At 44.5% G+C, this 21,238-nt stretch overlaps 1 non-coding gene across 1 annotated transcript; it reads left to right on the top strand.

The window, feature by feature from the left end:
• Positions 1-19,190: 19,190 nt before the first annotated feature.
• On the top strand, positions 19,191-19,330 carry LOC114092456 (small nucleolar RNA SNORA12). Its single transcript, XR_003582729.1, has one exon. It is a non-coding gene; the product is annotated as a small nucleolar RNA SNORA12 (small nucleolar RNA).
• Positions 19,331-21,238: the final 1,908 nt, after the last annotated feature.

Here is a 21,238-nt window from a genome sequence, read left to right as displayed (position 1 = left end):
AGAGAGCAGTGGGAAAAAAAGCTGTACATTTCTAGAAATGCACCTGCATCTTCTGTCTTTCATATTCTTTGTGTAGGAGAAACAATAAGCAAATTCCATAAGCAAATTCCACTCGCTTGGAGTGCCCAAGGCTACAGGCCAATCGGAAGGTACTTAGACCACTATCAATTAGCTTGAAGGACAGAGGAAGAAGTACAAGGAAAGTTTAATACTTTTCCGGGCTCAATAAGTACCAATTTGGTTCGTTTGAAGGCCTCTAATAAGAACTGGCATCCATCTTGTAAATAAATAAGCTAACCTATTGAGAAAAATAATAATAGATTTAATTTACTGCGCTTCAAGGATCACACAGTACTTTCACACACATATATTATCTCATTTGATCCTTACAATGGAAGTATCCATGCTGGAACAATTGCTTTGCTGGCCAATCTTTGATGTACATTAAGTGGTTCGTGGACTTTAACTGTGATTTATCCACCCAGACTTCAAAGAGTTAACTAGAGTTGAACTCTAGACAACCTGGACTTATTAGAGGCACAGGGCTGGAGGAAGCCTGGGAGCAGGAAGTGGTCAGGAAGCCAAGTCGGCCCCAGGCTCAAATTTCCCTGACCAAGAGCTTCAGATGAATTATGGTGGAAAACCCCCAACTGCACTGTATCCTCTCCCTTTAATTTAGGCATTTAATAAACAGATTGCATCGTTCTCCAGAAATGAGGAAGGTTAATAATTTCCTTGGACAAAGAATTCCAAGCAGCCCTTGCGGCTTTGCACAGACCTTCAAAAGAACTTCTGCAGACAGAGTCTGTGAAATTTTTTATACTCGTCTATTAAATGTTTACTCGGCGGGCCCTGCCCTCATTAATATCATTAGAGTACAGAACTAAGAACCCATTCAGGATTGGTCAGACATCCAAGAACCCAAGGGACACATCAGGAAGCTGTGCTCCTGCCAGTTTTCCCAGTGCCAGTGCCCTTCTGCTTCTCCCTGGATGCCCAGGACTCCCCACCCACTGCATGAAAGTAGATAATTTCCAGGAGATCCTTAAAAGAGAGCTTCTCTTGACCATTCAGTTCACAGATAATCAAAGTGTCTACCGGCTTCCACCAACATGTGAGGCTGGCACTCAAAATGTAAAGTGGGGAGGAGGGGTAATTTTCTCTGATAGGCAGTCCTAGTTTGTCTGAGCTTCAGGAACAATCTGGAACAATACAGCCTGTACAAGTTGCTGTGTAAGAAAGCAATTATGAACATAGGGTGTGGGCTCTGGGTCAGGCAGAACCAAGTCCAGACCTTGGCTGAGCCCCACTCTGTGTTCTTTGGTAAATCACTTAACCTCTCTGAAACTTGTTTTCCTCATTGTTAAAGTGTGTTGTGAGGGGTGCATAATAGTATCAACTTCACAGGAAGTGTGGTGGGAGTTAAATGAGACAAAAACCAAAATGCATATCCTGGCATCTGGTGCTAAGGAGCTATTAGACTCTTAGCGTGTCACAACTAGAAGAGGTCTTAGAGAACATTTACTCTGACCCTCTCATTTTCCAGATGGTAAAAACGGGGAGAGAGGGTATATAATTCATTAACAAAATAATCAGGATTACAAAAGGTTTCCTGACCCTTTTCAATCTCCATGGCTTTTCTCTGTCCAAAGCAATGAGTAGGCAGTGAACAGAGTGCCTGACCAGCTGAAGTCCAGGCTGTGGAGATGACAAATGCCTGTTTGGCTGGCACAGTATTTGGCTGGCAGCTATGCCAACTTGAAGGTGAGGGCTTATGAGATGAGGGATTTTCCTGTCTAGGATTGTTTTCATGATTATCTATATCCCAGATGATTTCAGCAAAACGTTGATTGAAAACCCATTTAGTGAGTCTTGGGTTGTGGCTCAGTGGCAAAGTACTTGCCTAGCACATGTGAGACACTGGGTTCGATCCTCAGCACCATGTAAAAATAAGTAAACAAATGAATAAAATAAAGGTATTGTGTTCATCAACTACTAAAAAAACAGTATTAAAAATAGAAAATCTATTTGTTGTCATTTTTCCCTAACTGGTCCTCAACCTAGTCCTCCCCAGAAAACAAATGCTTCTCCCAAGCTTTGGAGAGACTGGACCTTCATCCTCCGGCCGGGAGCAGGAACGAAGGTCTCCGCAAAATCTTTTGGACCAGGTGTGGCTGGAGGAGGGAAGGAACTTCTCCGCCCAGATCACTATGTGGCGGGAAGTTCTGTGGCTTTTGCAAGGACAAGTGAAGGGGGGCAGGAGGGGGAGAAGGAAGAAACAAGGATGCTGTAGCTCTTGTGATTGGCCATCCATGGGTGTGGTGTGTCAAAGAGCAGCCAATCCTATTCAAGCTCAGGCATCGCTGGCCCGCCCTCCTGACCTCACGTGGCCCTTCATGAGGTTTCTGTTTGCTTGCTCTGGGACCCAGGGAGCACTGGGAGTTCTGCCCAGCTCAGCACTTTGCTATACTATGCAGGCAGGAAGGAACTGGCCCGCCCTGTAACTACTTAGCTCCTGTCTGAGCAAAGGCCAGACTAAACAGGGTTAGGATATGTAACTGAGAGCTGATGCTGCCTTCACTGCACCCCCATACAGTGGGAGCACAGAGCCATTTAAATAACAGATACTAACATGGCTTCTTTTCCTTCCCTACTCTGAGCATCAGCTTCCAAAACTCCAAATTTGCTGTAGTATGCCAAGGAATTTATCTTTCAGAATCCAATCCTTGCTTGGTCCTTGATTAACTTCCCACTTAATGGGAGAATAGGAATAGGGAAGCAGGGTGATCTTCAACAAGTTACTCCCCATCTCTGTGCCTCAGTTTCTTCATCTGTAAAAAGTGTGGGCTGAACTCTCATTGAGGTCTCCATAGCCACCACCTTAGGCCAAGTCACCATCATAACCTCCCAACTTATCTCTCTTGTTCCACTCTTGTCCCCCTTCAATCCATTACTAACACAGCAGCCTGGGACTGTCTTTGAAATTCAAGACAGTAGTATGTATGAATCAGATATAACTTTCCTATATTCATATATGAATACACGACCAGTGTAACTCCACATCGTGTATAACCGCAAGAATGAGAAGTTATACTCCATGTATGTATAATATGTCAAAATACACTCCACTGTCATGTATATCTAAAAAGAAAAAATTAAAAAATGATAGGACTCCCCCTCTAAAAAAAACTCAGATTAGATTGCAGTACCCACTCCAGCTTCAAATTGTCCCATTCCATTCTTGGAAAAAATGAAATCTCCTTATGATGATCCACAAGGCCCTATGGAATCTGGCCCCTAGCTGGCTGCCTAGTCTCATCTCCTTCCTCTTATTCCCTTCCTTTCTCTGTTCCAGCCACATCAGCTTTCTTGAACATTCCACATGCTTACCTTGGGTCCTTATGTACTTGTCTCCTTCAACCTATTTAACTCCTGTTCATGTTTCCAGTTTCAGTTCAAGGTCACTTCTCCAGGTAAACCCTCTTTGAACAGCCCCACTCCCCTCCACTTTCACTAGATATTCTTCTTTTCCTTCATGGCACATTTTACAACTGCAATGTTTTATACAATTACTTAACATCCATCTCCCCTACTAAACTGTAAGCTCTGTGAGGGCAGGAACTTTATTGGTCTTGTTTACCTGTTTATCTCTGGTACCTAGCACATACGAGGAGCTCAGTTAAAAAAATGATTAAATGAATGAATGATGCATCCTGGCAGCTCAGACAGCCCACAGTGCCAGATCCACATTCTCTATTATGACTGTGGCAAGTCTCTGTGTTCCCACCTCTCTAGGGCTATAAAGCAATAATGTTAACCAGTTGACGCCACTGTCAGACAAGCTGAAAGGGCAAATCTGTCCTTAGAAGACATTCAGAATGCAGTCACTCTCCTAAGGCCAAATACAAAAGACTAGTTTATGTTATTCAGGCCTTGTGCTCCTCATGAGTGGTTCAGTTCCTCAAATATCTATTGGGCATATATCTGTATGCCTGGTCCTGTCCAAAATGCTGATAGTCTAAAGGCATTGGTCTTCCCAGACTTGGTCAGGGCACTTCAAGAATTCACATGTAAATAACCAATTCCCATATGAGCCAAACTGTGATAAGTGCCTGGGAGAACAGAGGAAAGAGCAACTGAGTACTGATTGTCCTGTGGAAATTTAATAGAGAAGGAGGAGTGGCCAAAGATTGTTACAAGAGGGTAATCAGATTAGTCATGGAGCATGGATGTGTTTCCTGATGAAAAGATGAACATGAGGGAAGGATGCCCTCTTTGGAGGAACATCTCAGGACAGATTCTCTGTCCACTGAGTGGCCACCAGGGCCTGAGTGCTGAGGTGACAGAACCTCAAGCACACTAATGTACGTTAACACCCTCTACCAGAGAAGCTCTTGAATGATTGGGTATTGGCACCACCCAAGGAACCTCTGAAACATGCAGAATCCACGACTTCCTCCTGCCCAGCCCTGGGGATTCTGATTTAGTGGGTCAGGTGTGGGGCCTGGTCAATTCCGTGTTTAATAAATCTTCCCTCCACATGATTGTGAGGCAAGTAGTCCAAAGAGAGAACTCAAAAGAACACAGATTCCATGGTTTGACAGGTGGCGGATGCAAGTTGGAACTTCATTGGAAGCCTAGGTTCCATACTGGGTTCTGAGAACTTTAGCTGCAGGATGGATTGATGGTAGGGGGCAGGTTTGTGGTGAACAGCAGAGTCCAGGTAAGGGTGGAAGTTAATGGTGGAAGAAAGCAATGCTGAACCCATGACAAGAATCCTCAGGATTTTGGTGGCCACCCATTTCTAAGTGTACTCCTCTCAGATCAGGGATATCTCTTGGATGCCAGGAACAGCAGAATCCCCAGGCTTCTCCACAACTCTGAACAGGCAGTGCTGGAAACAAGTACACTGGGGTCCACGGGCCTAGCCTATGGGTGAGAGGGAACATTAGAGCAGGAAGTGAGAACATTCCATTCTTTCATTCAGTCATGTATTCTTTCTACAAATTGGTGCTGAGGGCCAGGAGATACCACCAGCTGCCCACTGGTCAAAATCAGAAACCAGAGATTCATCCTAGACTGTTCCATCTCTCTTAATCACCCCCCCAACAGAAATCTGTTTAATCTGCTTTCATTGATTCAACCTTCTAAATATCTTTTGACTCCTACCCTCCTCTTCATCCACCCTGTTATTGCCTTAGTGCCAGGACTCACTAACTCTTGCCTGGACCATTTCAGAAGTTTCTTTACTGCTCTCTTTACATCCTGGCTAGCCTTACTCTAATCCATTTCTGAAACTGTAGCCAGACTGATTTGATGATATCTTATTTATTTATTTTTTTGTACCAGGGACTGAACCCTGGGGTGCTTAACCACTAAGCCACATTCACAGCCATTTTCATATTTTATTTTGACAAAGGGTCTTGCTAAGTTGCTTACAGCCTAAATTGCTGAGGCTGACTTTGAATGGGTGATCCTCCTGTCTGAGCCTCCCAAACCCCTGGGATTACAGGTGTACACCACCATCCCTGACCAATCTCTTATTTTTAAAGAGCTTTATTGAGGTATAGTTTACATAGAATTCCCTAATTTTAACTATACAATTCAGTGATTTAGCATATTGACAGTTGTATAACCATCACTGCAATTCAATTTAATAACATTTTCTGTCTTGGGGTAGAGCTCAGCAGTAGAGCACTTGTTTACCATATAACAGGCCTTGAGTTTGACACCCCCAGCACAGCAAAAAATTTTTTCATCACCCTTAAAAGACCTCTAGAGCCAGGCGTGAAAGCACATGCTTGTAATTACAGCAGCTCAGAAGGCTGAGGCAGGAGGATCACAAGTTCAAAGCCAGCCTCAGCAAAAGCGTGGCACTAAGCAACTCAGAGAACTCTAAAGAAAAGACAAAATAGGGCTGGGGATGTGGCTCAGTGGTCAAGTGCCCTGAGTTAAATTCCTGGTACCAAAAACAAAATTCCATTAGAAATCACTCCCCATTCCCACCTATAGTCTCGGGCATCCACAAAGCTTTCTGTTTCCATGGAGCTGCTTTTTCTGAACATCTCATATAAATGGAGTCGTACAAGATGTGGTCTTGTGTGGTCTTTGACTGCCTCTCTTAATGCAAAGTCTGCTCAGTTAAAACCCTTGAACAGTTCCCATCATTCACCATCCAAACATCTCACATTAATGTTTAAGGTCCTTCACACTTGACTCTGCTCTGAAACTTCTAAAACATTCTTTCTTGCCTCCATGTCTTTGTGTCTTGCAGTTCCCTGGCTCAGAATGTCCTTCCCCTCTCCCTAGACAGGCATTGCCTCTACCACATCTTCAACATCCCATTTCCCCAAATTCTGTTTACCACTTCTATCAGTGCATGTATTTTTCACCTTGTATATGTACTATTCATGACACACCTCACCTTGCATTGCAATTATCCATATGCATTGGTTTCCTAGATGGGAGTTCCTGGAGGGCACAAATTCTACACTTTTTCTTCTCTGTAACCTGCCATCTACAGCAGACCCTGACCCTGTAGTTATTTAACCCAAGAGAACTGTATAAGACTAAATCTAGAAATTTTCCTAGAGAAGCTCACAGTCTCAGGGAGAAAACAAAATCACTCATTAGCCAACATAAACTATATCCACTCAGGCCCCCTTATGCAGTGGTGGGAGGAGGGAAAGAATAAAATGGACAAGGTATGGCACATGCCCTTTCGGAGCTTGGATCGAGTTGAGAAGACAAACTCCACAGATGAACAGGCTGCAGTGTAAAACATTACATAATCAAATGTTAGATGCAACACTGGGTGTGTCAAGAATCTAGGAAAAGAGTCAAGTGACTGGTGTTGGGATGCTTAGAGTAAGCTTCATGCAGGAGGAACTGGAAGATGGGCAAGGTCAGGAAGGATGTGGACAGAAGTGGGAAATGTATAGCAGATGAGTGGCCTGAGCAACATCTTGGGGCGGAGGGAAGGATGGTTTGGAAGACACAGAACCTGGGGGCCAAGAAATCAGTTTGGAAGCTAGTGACTTCATCCAAGACAGTGAGAAGGGCCTGAACTAAAGCTCTGTAGGTAGAAATGGATATGAAGCTGGAGTAGAACTTCCAGAGTTATCGACAAACACCACAGGACACAATGCCAGACATACACTGAAACAAACAAAAAATTGTCATGTTTCTGAAATCCAAATGTAACTAGGCATTCCTGCATTTTATCTGGCATTCCTACCCTAGACAATCCCTGGTGGAGAAAAAGGTTGGGCCAAACTAAATATCGTGAATTTCATGCCATGATGTTTACCTTTGTCTTGGTGGTAATGAAGAGCTACTGACAGCTTTTAGCTGAGGGTACTGATGGATCTGATATGCCTTTCAGAGAGATGGCTCAGGTAGTGGTGAGGAAAATGGGCAGCTGGGAGAACAACTCTGGATGCTGGGGATGAGGTCCAGGGCCAGAGGATCAGGGCCCAAGTCATGGCAGAGGTAGGGGCATAGAGAGGAAAATGGGATGCAGGAGCAATGCAGCTCACATCAGATGGGGCCGCCTCAATGACAAGATTATGCTGGAGGAGAAAGGCATGGGGGTTGCCTGTCAGGGGAGCAGCCTCCAAGGAGGATGGGGCCAGCATCCTGGGATTTTCCCCACAAACTCCTGCTGCCCTAGGGAAGAAGGTGAGGATTAGGGAGAAACACCTAGCAGCTGCCATAGCCAAAACCCTCCCAGACTTTCTCCTGGCCAGTTAGTCTTGCACGCTTCCCTTTTCCCTTGGGCTCCGGCACCCATCCAGAGCACACAGTGTTCTCCAAAGCAGATGCAAGCATTCTGGGTTGGATGATTCACCATCCCTGGCCAGAAGGGCCAGGGCAGAGACTAGACAATCCCAAAGAATACTCCAAGCTAACCTTGAGTCCCTCCCCTATCCCAAGATCTTCAGGGCTGCACATGGATCTGCACATGGTTTGGGCAGGGACAGGAGGCTGACAGCAAGAAAGGGCTCTTCCCCACAGGCTGCAGAGGGGAAGCAAGAATTTTCCTAAGGTCCTTGCTATCTTTCGCTAGGATTTGTGGAACTCAGTGGTCCATCTCAGAGTTGCCAGCACCTTCTTTGGAAACATCTGAGACCATTATGCAGTCAGTGGGGAGGCTGCCTAGTATAGTGGTTAAGGACAGAGGCTCTGAACTCAAATAGATCTGAATCATAGGCCTTTCTCTCCCTGTACTAACTGTAGATCTTGGACAAGTTACTCAGCCTCCCTGAGCCTGAATTTCCATTACCAAAGTGTAAATTGGTGATAATAAGGGTATTTAGGATTAAATGAGATCATGTAAAGTATCTGGCTTTGCATCTGGCACTTAGTAAGCATTTAATACATGTTAGCTATTATAATTATCCCCCTTTGGTTATCCTTCAACAGATTATTTTACCCAAGGTCACACAGTCCAGGACCACTCCTTTAGGCCACCATTGTCTGGCCATAGAGCTCTCCCCAAGGGTCCTTCTCTGAAGCTCTCAGTTCTTGCTCCAGAGATGATTATTCTCCTGGGACCTCTCACCCTAACTCAGAGTCATTTGCCTCCTTACTGGTACCTTTTACCTTTTCTCTCTGGTGTCATTGTTGGAGAAGGAGCAGACGCAAAGGGAAAAGGGAAGGGGCACAGAAAAAGCTGGTTGTGGCTAGGCTGGGCAGGATAGTGAAGATGCTAAGTATTTTTCCTGTCAGCATTTTTAAAAACTTTTTTATTTGTCGATGGACCTTTATTTTATTTATTTTTATGTGATGCTGAGAATCGAACCCAGTGCATCACACATGCTAGGCAAGCACTCTATCACTGAGCTACGACCCCAGTCCCTTGTCAGCATCTTATTCTTTGTGGGGGGACAGTTGCATAAGGCCTGAATTCTCTGAGAATTTCCAACCACAATCCTGTCCAAATCTGGGCTGCCCCAGGGCTAGGGCCCCCTCCCAAGGAGGCTCACTGGCCTTTGGGTGGAAGGAAGAAGCAGTTCAAGGAACTCAAAAGATCACTTCCCACATAGCCCTCCCTCTGGCTCCCCTCTATGCAGCCCTGCAATGCCACACTCCATTGCTCTCTTGCAGGCACCCATGCGCCTCAATTCACCCCATGCACCCCAAACCCAAGAGACAAAGCTAGGCTTGAAAAGTGAAGGGGTCCTGGGGTAGAGACATTTGTTTAATCTTTAAACTTTACACAGGTCTCCAAGGGCTCTGCTAGCACTTGTCCCAGCACCTCAGAGAGCAAGTGTGAAACTGTCCATAGTGCTAAATCAATTAGGATGGCCTCAGCAATCAATGCTTGATTTAATGCTAGCTTCACTGCCCAACTTTTACTGCACCTTCTAGGTAGAATCTCATTAGCTCCTGTCCAATCTCCAGGAAAAGAGACAAGCAAGCTCTTGAGAAAAAGAGGGCACAAATAGCTAAATTCAAACCTACTTTGTCGTGGTGGTGGTGGGGGAAACAGGTAGTAAATGGAGGAGGGGGAAAAAGAGATGTTATGCTTAAAACATCTGGGAAATGGTATCAGTCCTTTCAAAGCAGGGCAGGCTGGGGGGCCTTTCCACTGGCCTTGCCCAGCTGTTTCTCTCCCACTCAGAACGAAATGTTCTGTCTTTTTGTGGTTATAACCTCTTTTCCCCTGGAATGACTTGCCCATGTCTGGATCACGATCAGGGCTGCTGCTCTTAAGACTCTCACGCAATAATAAATTACCCAGGCGGCCTCGGTGCAAAATCTCCTCCCCTGCCCCGCCCCCCTCCTCCTCCCTCTGAGCTCCTCGCCCCTGCAGTTGCTCGCTAGGCGGCTTCTGAGCTCTTGAGCTTCCGCACCACTTGCCTCTGGCTCCCCCTCCCCGGTGACTGGCAGCACATGTCTCCCCACGCGGTCGCCGGCTGGGGAAGCGGAGGCATGTGGGCCTCCATGCTGCTGCCACACGCGGGCGGGCGGGGCTCCTGGAGGCAAGTTCCGGGTGACTGCCTTGGGGACTAGAGGCACCAGGGAGGCAGGGAGTTCTTTAGATTTTTCCGAAAGCGTCTGATACACGGCCTCACACAGAGCTGCGCCAAGAAAACAAAACAAGCTTCACTAACGTCGGAGAAGTGGGGGAGGAAGTGTTTGGCCCCGGAATACCAGAACTAGAGTGGCATGAGGCAGTGGGCACGGTGCAGTGGAGAGGCAGGCAGGGCTTCGGAAACCAAGCTGAGGGACAGGGAGTAGCGCTAGGGTCAAATGCCTCGGGGCCGCCCAAGCAGTTACTGGGAAAGGAGAAAGTGGTCACGCAGAAAGTCGGTGGTTCCCAAATTTGGCTGCAAATTAGAATCATCCCGTTCCAGGGAGCTTCTCCAATCCTGATTCCCAGGTCTCGCGTTGCACCAATGATCAGGATCCCCAGTCCCACAAAAGAAAAAGGACTATCTAGGGGTGGGACCTAAGCACAAGTAGTTTTTGAAACTCCCCAGGTGGTTCCACTGTGCACAGAGTTTGAAAATCAGACTTTTAAGAGCATGCACAGAGCAGGTTCCTGGACCAACCGACCAGCACCCAGGATTATACCTGGAAGCATGTCAGAAATGCAGTATCTCACATGCACTAACCCCTGGATTCAATCCCCCAAACCTCAAAAACAAACAAACAAACAAAAAAAAAACATACAGATCTCAAGCTCCAACCTACTGACTCAGTACCTGCATTTCTTAAATAACAACTTTATTAAGATAATTCACAGCATAAAATTCACCCTTTAAAATACACAATCCAGCAGATTTTAACATTCACAATTTGTGTAACCAACACTCTGTTTCCATTTTCATCACTCCAAAAAGGAACCCCAATCCCTTTAGTAGTCACTCCTTATTTCCCTCCTCCCCTCAACCATGGGTAACCACTGTTGTACTTTCTGTCACTATTGATTTCCCTGTTCTGGATATGAGCATTTACACACTGTTTTAGCAACACCAACATGAAAGACTACCTCAGTCCCCTCCCACAATCATTGTCCTGTGGACATGAGGGTACTGACTTGCTAGATGTTGGGCTTTTGTTTCAAAAGCCAAAAATCTGGATTTTATGTGAAATCTTGCACTTTTCAAAAGCTTGGCAGCTAATTCAAATTTTTGAGAGACTCTGTTTGAGCCAAATAAAACCTGCCTGGGGCTGGATTCTGCCTGTTAGCTGCCAGTTTGCAACTTCTGATGTTTACTAGGTTCTCACCCATGCCCACCAAAATCCTTCCCTACTCCAACCATACTCTTTCCTTATTCCAATTTCCGAAAATGTGGGGAAATAACTGCTTAGTAGCCTCCTTCTAAAATCTTCTTGTATCTTATTCTTCCCTTTTCCAAAAAGGCAGCCATGCATTTATTGAGGACCTACTATGTACTTGGTGCTTTGTTTTTTAAATCTTCACTATAGCCTTTATGGCAGATATTATCACCCCAGTTTTAAAGACAAGTAAACTGAGACTTAGAGAGGTTGAGTAACTTTCCTGATGTTGCACAGTCACTAAGTGACAAAGCCTGAGCTCCTTTCACCTTACCACAATGCCTTTACTAATCTTTGCCCAGAGGCTCCATATTTTATCTTTCTCTCTCTCTTTCTTTCTTTTGATATTGGGGATTGAACACAGGAATGCTTTACTCTGAGCCACACCCCCAGCCCTTTTAGTTTTTATTTTGAGACAGGGTCTCATTAAGTTGCTTAGGGCCTATGCTAAATTGCTGAGGCTGACTTTGAACCTGCGATCCTCCTGCTTCAACCTCCTGAGTCGTTGGGATTACAGGCATGGGCCACCGTGTCCAGCCTCTTTCTTTCTATTCTAAACCTTCTTTGTTTTCCCCAGTTTCTGGCCATAGCTGTCTGGTGAGGACTAGACTTTCAGAGTGTGGTCTCGGAAAGCCTAGAATCTATGTTTGCTGTGGAGTCTCAATTTGAAACACTTAGGCTTGTTTCCCCATAAGTACACTCATCCTTGTCAAATATGTGTCCTGATCTATGGTTTGGAAAATGTGGTCCACATAAATGAGCTGTGCTCTATTTTGAGGCTGATTCATATTCAGTTGTGGTCAACTCCCTCCTTTACTTGGTGTTTTTCCTTGTTATTTGTGCTGAGCCAAATTATGTTGTTAGGTTTTGTCACTAACAAACCTCTTGCACTTGTCCCCACTGAGTTCATCCTGGTTTCAAAGAACCTTCTTCCTCTGACCTGCTCATCTAGAATTCCCTCTTGTATCTCCTGTGGGTTTGGCCCCTTCCCAACCTTCCCTTGTTTGCACTTCAAACTTTGGGAAACTCATTTCCATCCTCCACAAAGGTCCCATTTGGTATGCTCCCTTCACTGCTCTGGAAACCCCAGTTAGGCCTCCTGGGAGATGGTGGAAACAGGTGGAGGGAGGCAGAATTTGTTCCCCTAAAGAGGTATATCTGGCTATGCCTGGGGAATGTCCCCTCCTGGTGGCCTTAGGTCGGAAACTCTTGTAGGGCCAGCTCCAGAGCTAATGTGATCCCAAGAAGGTGTCAAGGCCCATGGACTTCTTCTTCTTTTTTTAAGAGAGAGAGAGAGAGAGAGAGAGAGAGAGAGAGAGAATTTTTAATATTTATTTATTTTTAGTTTTTGTTTGTATGTGGTGCTGAGGATCGAACCCGGGCCGCAAGCATGCCAGGCGAGCGCGCTACCGCTTGAGCCACATCCCCAGCCCGCCCATGGACTTCTTTACCAGTGAGAGAGATCTTTGGTCTTGGAAGATCCTTTGCCAAGACATTCCTATTTAAGCAACTCAGGAGGCTGAAACAGAAGGACTACAAGTTTGAGGCCAGACTGGGCAACTTTGTGAGACGCTATCTCAAAATAAACAAGGGCTAAGGAATGGAGCTTAGTGGTAGAGTGCTCCTGGGTTCCATTCCCAGTATATATATGCCTATGTGTGTGTGTGTGTGAGAGAGAGAGATATCACACACACACACACACACACACACACACACACACACAGAGTCATTTAACCATTTGCAGTCCTGGCCCCTTGGGACATCCCATTGTTTGAGCCAATGAGCTGCCCTGCGGAATCCCAGGCGGGTTGCTAAGCACTGGGCTCTCAAACAATGTGGTGCGACAGTTCCTCAGCCTGCCCCAGGGGCCTCCCCAAGCCACAAGGGTGTGGTTTGCAGTCTGGGTACATTGTGTACCCTAGCTTGCTCGCTTGCTCGGGGCGGGTTTGTGGTTCCTGGTGCTGTGCAGCAGAGCCCCGCCCATGCCTTTCCTCTCCAGCCACAAAAACAAGCTTAGACACCAAGGGGAGGAATTGAAACAGAACCTGTTACTTTACAGCTGGTCAGCACCCCCCAGACTATAAGGCGGAGCCTCCCCTCCCCCTTTTGAAGGTGTCCCACATGTGGAACAATGTCAGAGGCTTTCCACTGCTGGTTCTTTGCCTGCCTTCCCATGCCTTCCAGGTGCCTAAGCCACAGAGCAATGGTCTACTCAGAATAGCAAGCTGTATTTCCTAGAGACCCCCAAACATGGCTTTCACTTGTCTGCCAGCACTCACTCAGGGTCTCCACATTCCTCTGGCTATTACTCTGCTAAGTTCCTGGGCCACTCTGTGACTTGATTGTTATTTGCATCATTATTATTAGCTACCGTTGATTAAAGACCCATATGATACTGGGTGCTTTTAACCTTCAGTCCTCAAAGCCACTTTGTAAGGTAATCCTGGGCGATATTCATTTCATATTCACAACATGCAGGCCCCGCGGTAAATACTTCACATATCTCATTTAATCCTCTCAATTTTGATATAGGCCCCTGTACTGTTATTAACCTCATTTTACAGACAAGGAAACTGAGGCACAGAGAGGTTAAATACTATGCCCAAGATCATAGACTACCAAGTGGCAGAATTAGGATTTGAATCCAAGTCAGCTGCTGCACTGAGTCCATGGTCTTTCCACTGCACTGAACTGCCTGCTTTTCCCTCAGGATGAGTCTTCACTGGCAAACAGACTGGGCCTCAGAGAGGAGGATGTGCTTCCTAGAGAAGCTTAGGAGAGGTAGAAGCAATCTTTGCTCAGTGACAGGGATTCCCCAGGACTCCCTGAGAGTCAGACCACACCCAACTGCTTCTGCCAGGCTGGCGGTCAATGTCTGCTTGAAGTTGGGAAGGGATGTGGGCTTGCGCATGTCCACAGGCGGGTAGGCAGGGAAGGAGGGGGGAGGAGGCACCTCACTGTCCCAGAGCTCTCTTGTACCCTCTTCAGGCAATTCACGCTCATTGCCACTCCTGCCCAAGTGACCAATTTCTGCTATCTAAGGTTGGGTCTGTGGACCTCAAAACCCACCACCATTCCCTGTGGGTTGCAAGAACAGTGGATCAGGCGGCTGCTCGAGCTATTCTGTTTGCTGTGCTTCTTTTTTACTATTTTAATGATTATAATTTTATAATTCAGTGGCATTCGTGGTTGGCTGTCTGCATTGTGGATTAAATCAATATAGGAAAATGCCTGGAAAATAATTGCATGTTCACTGAACACATACAGACATTTTTCTTGTATTATTCCCTAAACAATACAGTATAATCCATATTTACAAAGCATTTACATTATTTTGGGTATTACAAGTAATCTAGACATGATTTAAAGTGTCCGGGAGGACAATGTGTATCTTATATACAAATACTATGCCATTTTATTTGTTTGTTTTTTTGGTACCAGGGATTGAACTCAGGGGGTGCTTAACCAGTGAGCCATATACCCAGCCCTTTTTTATATTTTGTTTCAAGACAGGGTCTTGCTGAGTTGCATAGGGCCTTACTAAGTTGCTGAGGCTGGCTGTGAACTTGTGATCCACTTGCCTCAGCCTTCCAAGCTGCTGGGATTACAGGTATATGCCACCATGCCTGGTTTACTATGCCATTTTACATAAGACACTTGAACATCTGTGGATGCTGGGGCTTCTGGAACCAATCTCAACTAGATTCTGAGGGACAGTGGTACATGCACATCATTGGGCAAACATTGCAACCATCTATCACCAGAATTCTTCTCCTCTTGTAAAACTAAAACACTATGCCTACTAAATAACAGCTCCTTATTTTCCCTGTTTCTGTTTCTATTAATTGGACTATTGCACATATCATACATAAGTGAAATCATACAATATTTGTCCTTCATGTCTGGCTTCTTTCACTTAACATAGTCTTCAATGTTTGTCCATGTGTCAGAATGTCATTTCTTTTTCTTGTCTGCTTTTATGTTTTGCAGTACTGTGATTAAACCTTATGATGTGATTGAACCACTGCACTGAGCTACACCCCCAGCCATTTTATTTTTAATTAAATTATTTTTTTTTCTATAGAGCCTTGCTCCATTGCCCAGGTTGGCCTTCAACTTGCAATCCTCCTGCCTCAGCCTCCGGAGTATCTGGGATTACAGAAGTAATGCCACAGAACTTTTTTTTCTTTATAAGGCTGAGTAACATTTCATTATGTTGATATAACACATTTTATTTAGTCTTTCATCTGTTGATGGACATTTGGGTTATTGTAAAGAATGTTGCCATGAACAAAGATATACAAGTACATGTCTGAGTGCTTATTTTCAATTCTTTTGGATACATACCTTGGGGTAGATATTGGAGCTATTCTCTGAAGCAGCCTAGTGACCTGGCCTTCCACAGAAGAAACCTGCCTTCACAGCTTTCTGCTGCTTCTGCTTTGTCTCCACATACATGGCAGCACCTCTAGATAAAGCACCTCAGCACCTCACTTCACCCCATTCCACTCTACCCATTGCCAATGATCTCTAAATGTTTACTGACTGGTGAGCCTCTCTTGGTTTCTGTATCCATACCCATGTTCAGCTCCATGAACTGATGGTCACATTCTTCCCCTTGAAGACCATATCAGTCCCTGGTTGTCCTCTGTCAACTCTCCAAGGTCCAGAAGCACAGATGCAATGGCTTTTGTACAAGTGGAAAACCATGTGGTACAGTGGCTGAAAACATGGGCTCTGGAGCCAAACTTCAAGGATTTGAATCCTGGCTTGCTCCTTGTGTGACCCTGGGCAAACTACTTGACTTCATCATCCTTAGTTTCTCCATTTGTAAAATGGAGATGATGATGATGATGATGATGATGATGATGATGATAATGATGATAATAATAATAATATCTATTTTAAGTGGTTAAGAGGAATTAAATGATATACATAAAGCCATCAATACAATGCCTAGTGCAGAGTAAACCCTAAAGAAATTGGAGAGAGCAGGATGTGGTGATATACATCTATCATCTACTCAAGAGAGTTTGAGGTCAGCCTGGGCAAATTAGTGAAATCCTGTCTCAAAAGAAAAGGAAAAAGGGCTGGGACTGTAGTTCATTAGTAAAGTGTGTGTCGAGCATGCACCAGGCCCTAGGTTCAATTCCCAGTACTGTGTAAGAGGAAAAAAAACAAAAAAGAAATAGAAGCTGTTATTTGTAAGTGAATTCTTCCCCTCACTCATCTTTGACAAAAACCACGAGAGTCATAGTGGGAGCTGCCTCAGTAGTTATCCAGGGAGGATTGGTGTTCAATTGATGGACTTCCCCCTCCACTGACGCCTCCTCCCCTGTGTTGATGGTCTTCTCAGGCCAGTGGCCCTCCACTTGAGTGAAATGCTTTTGTTAAGTCATTGTAAACAATATAGAGAATATAGAGCTTGTTGTCTGCCCTCCTTCAGCCCAGCACATTGTAGCCATTGTACACTCAATAACCTGGCTGTGCTGTTGGGCTCCAAGTCTGGCCAAATATGGCTCAGAAAAGCTGCCACTGGCAGCTGGCTTTGAGAAACCTTTTTCCCCTCAGGAACTTGTCACTGAGGGGATACATTGTTTATACCTTCCAGGAGGGGAAAGGAGTAACCAGGCTCGGTGTGTTTTATGCTTATCAGTAAAGATAGCCATATCTAGTTTGTCCCGTTGGTTAAAGTGCCATATTAATAAGGCCTATTAATAGGGTCAACACCATCACTTCAGTCTACTGGGCTATTCTCCAAAATTGATTGGGCACCTATTACAAACCAGGCACTGAGGCATACAGAGATAAGCAAAGTAAGATGGCTGCCCTCAAGGCACCCAGTTCAAAATAGCACAATGTTATGAATGCTCTGAGAGTGTGAGGAATTCCTTACTCCACAATACACACACACACACACACACACACACACACACACACACCCTCATAGAGGAGGTGGTGCTGACTTTTGTGTTGACACTTGGAAGAGCAGTTTGTGGGACTAAGGCCTGGCAGGGAGGACAGGGTGTCCCCTAGGAACAGGAAATTTGCACACTGATGGCTGAAACTACTGGGGGTGCTGAGGGAGAGGCCAGTGATTGGCCATATCTGAAGCATAAGAAGTAAGGCATGGGTGGTGAGATGTGAGCTGGCCAAGGAGCAGGGCCCAGAGCATGTGGAAATGGCTTTTCGTTGTTATTATTGTTTTCTGTGTTTTGTAAGAGTTTGGAATTTATCTTGCAGATTTTCCAAGTGGGTTTCCAAGAGCACTAAAGTTCCACAGAGCTGCCTTGCGGAGCTACCTGAGTAGCTGCTGGTGGTAAGTGCAGGAAGGAACAAGAGGGACACTGAGTGGATGGGTCTTTAGGATTCATACACCTCTCCAACTAGAACAGCACCACTTTTATCTGTATCCAATTTTGTTGTTGTTGTTGTTGTTTAAAGAGTATTTTTAACTTTTAAAAAAATTCATACTGTTAAAAAAATGCTACCCATACACAAGTTTGAAAACTATTGTGTGGACAATGGATGTATATTAAAGGGTTTGGAGTAGGGGAGTTGATGTATTTACATACATGATCACTATATAGAGAATGGATTATAGGAGGGCAAAATGGAGGCAGAGAATCCAATTAAGAGTCCAGGAAGGAGCAGGGTATGATGGTGCACACCTGCAATCCCAGCTGCTTAGGAGGTGGAGACAGGAGGATGGTGAGTTCAAAGCCAGCCTCAGGAATGGCAAGGTGCTAAGCAAGTCAGTGAGACCCTGTCTCTAAATAAAATACAAAATAGGGCTGGGGATATGGTGCAGTGGTTAAGGACCTTTGGGTTCAATCTCTGGTACCAAACAAAGACACAAAAGAGTCCAAGAAGGAGACTATGGAGACAGACTGGGGATGGGGGAAGCTGTAGCACTGGTGAGAAGTGATAGGAATAGGGCTGTCTTTAGGAAGCAGCATTGACAGGACTTGGGGATGGATTGTGGTACAAGGTAGGGAAATCAATGTCTAGGATGACCTCTAGATTTCTGCTTAGGGACATTTGTTGAGTATTATTTCCTGATTTGGACAAAAACTTGAGTTCAGTTTTGGCCACATTTGGGGAGATGTCCAAGTGGAAATGCCATGTTAACCTTTGGTTATAGGAGTTTGGAGTTGAGAGAGGAGGTGAGGAGTGTCATTTTTGACTTGGGATTCCCAAGGATGAGACTGACTGAGATCCTAAAGAATTGAGTACAGGGCGAGGAGAGGAGGGTGGCTAAGGAGTAGCCCTGGGGCACTCCAACGTTTGGAGAAAAGAAAGATTAGAAGTAGGACCTGGGGTTAAGCTCACTAATAGAGCATTTGCCTAGCATGTGCAAGGCCTTGGGTTCTATACCTAGCATTGTGAACAAAACAAATACAAGTTTCGCCCAATGATTAGAAGGTCCAACAAACAAGACTGAATAGAAAAACTAGGGAAGTGAAGAGGAGTCCCTGAAATAAAATGAGGAAAGAATCTCAAGGAGTGAGAGATCAGCAGGACAAATGGTGTTGAGAAGCCCAGTAATTAAGGACAATTAACCATTGGGGTTGGTAAACTGGAGGAACTTTGACAAGAACAGTTTTGGTGAAGTGTTGGGGATGGAGGCTCGATTGAATGAGCTGGAAAATAAATGGACTTAAATCAAAGAGTGAATAGGAAATGAGACATGGAAACCATGTGTATAGACAACTTGTTTAAGAGTTGTTTTGAGGGCTGGGGATGTGGCTCAAGAGGTAGCGCGCTCGCCTGGCATGCATGCGGCCCGGGTTCGATCCTCAGCACCACATACAAACAAAGATGTTGTGTCCGCTAAAAAATAAATATTAAAAATTCTCTCTCTCTTTAAAAAAAAACATTTTTAAAAAAAGAGTTGTTTTGATTGTGTGGTTTCTTTCTGCTACATTTGTTTTCAAATAGGCCTACTCTATCACATGCATTATATTGGAGCTAGTAAATGTTTGAAGACAGAAAGATCTATCTTAAGCTTTTCCTGCATCAGAGATTGGCTCCCACATGTGAAAACAAAAGTTATGTCTTGTTTTACAGAGAAGGGTGGAAGCACGTTGAGTTTGAGGCAGGTGGAAACTGAGGTGTCTGAGACACCCAGATGGTGTCCATTGAGGTAGATAGATATGCAGATCTGGAGCTCAGGAGAAAAATCTGGGATATATATATATATATATATATATATATATATATATATATATATGGCTCAACTCATCAATTCCTGGGCTTCAATGACTTATTGACTCATGTGAGTCAATAAGTCATTGAAGCCTAGGAATTGATGAGTTGAAAGAAGACAGTGGAAGCACTGAATAAAGATACCAATAATTTTGGGGCTGGGGTTGTGGCTCAGCAGTAGAGTGCTTGCCTCACATATGTGAGGCACTGGGTTCGATCCTCAGCACCACATAAAAATAAATAAAGATATTGTGTCCATCTTTTTAAAAAATACCAATAATTTGGTGGTGGTGGTGGGGTAATGATTCAGAAGTTGAGGAAATTTCTGGTTGATGACCTGAAAGGAGATGGTTAGATTGGTTCTGTTTCAAAGGACAAAGTTTGTCCATGAAAGACTAGCGAGAAGACTTCCTGAGATCCAAGGCTGCAAGGGAATTTGGAATTTGAAAGTGAGTCTATGGGCTGCAGGATGTGGCTCAAGCGGTAGTGTGCTCGCCTGGCATGTGTGCGGCCCGGGTTCGATCCTCAGCACCACATACAAACAAAGATGTTGTGTCCGCCAAGAACTAAAAAAAATAAATAAATATTAAAAAATTCTCTCTCTCTCTCTCTCTCTCTAAAAAAAAAAGAAAGTGAGTCTAGATGGGGCCTACCTGTTGACATTTTGTAATCTGAAAACTGTGAATGAAGCTGTCCAGTATAATAAGACAAAAATTAACCCCTCCCTTTTTAAAAGAAAATGTATATTATGATACCATTTGTGTAAAATTTTATAAACTTCCAAAATTAAAGAGTATATAATATTCATGTACATACACTCAGTGGTAAAGACCCAAGAACTTAAATAAGAAGAACCCTTGCTAACTGCCAACTTCAGGATAATAGTTGTCAACAGTTGCCAGGGAAGGAAGGAGGGAAATGGAACAGGGAGAACATTAATTGTTTCTGCAGTGTTTTCTTTCTTTTTTAAAGAAATGATCTAAGGTAAAGATAGAAAATGTGAACACCTGTTAAATACAGACAGTAGCTATCTGAGTTATAATGGTACCAACCTCACTGGGTCATTATGAAGAATAAGTTAATCTGTCTAAAGTGCTTCTGACAGGACTTACACATTACTGCACCCAATAAGTCTGAACTATTGGAATACAATTTTTTTGCTTCTGTGCTTTTCTTTATGTTTGAAGACTTCCTGAATGTTTAGATATATGTTTGAAAACAAAATCAATCATTCCATGGAAAAAGGCCACTATTCATTTCCAAGCAATTTTTGTTCCAGCAGGCTGATTGCTGTTATAGGGACAGTAGTGAAAAGTCATTCATTACAAGTCATTCCATCTAATTGCCATACCCCCATAGGAGTGGGAAAGGGAGGGTGTTGCAGATGCCTGGGAAGGAAAATACAACCAGCTAAGCAGTGAGCTTATCAGAACTTCCTGATGGGTTTCCCTTGGACTTCTTACAATGTTAAACTTGAACTTGATATGGAGCATCTTTGCCAGTCTGGGTGATTTGTAATTTCAGGAAGCTCCCTTTTATGGCTAAAGAGTAAAAGCAACAGTGGTGAGAAGTGAGAACATCAGTACACCCTGCAGTAGTAGCAGAACCAGCTAAACTACTTAGAGTCCTAGACTGACTGAGGATTCTGGGAAACGCCCTCTTCCTTGGAGAGGGCACAGGCACAATGCACAGAAACTGTAAAAGTAGTAGTAGAAAGCACCCAGGGGCAGTTGCACATGCA

The sequence above is a fragment of the Marmota flaviventris genome, chromosome X, assembly GCF_047511675.1.
Source record: "Marmota flaviventris isolate mMarFla1 chromosome X, mMarFla1.hap1, whole genome shotgun sequence".
Lineage (NCBI taxonomy): Eukaryota > Metazoa > Chordata > Mammalia > Rodentia > Sciuridae > Marmota > Marmota flaviventris.
Note: the sequence above shows the minus strand (reverse complement) of the source record. Positions and strands in the feature narration are given on the sequence as shown.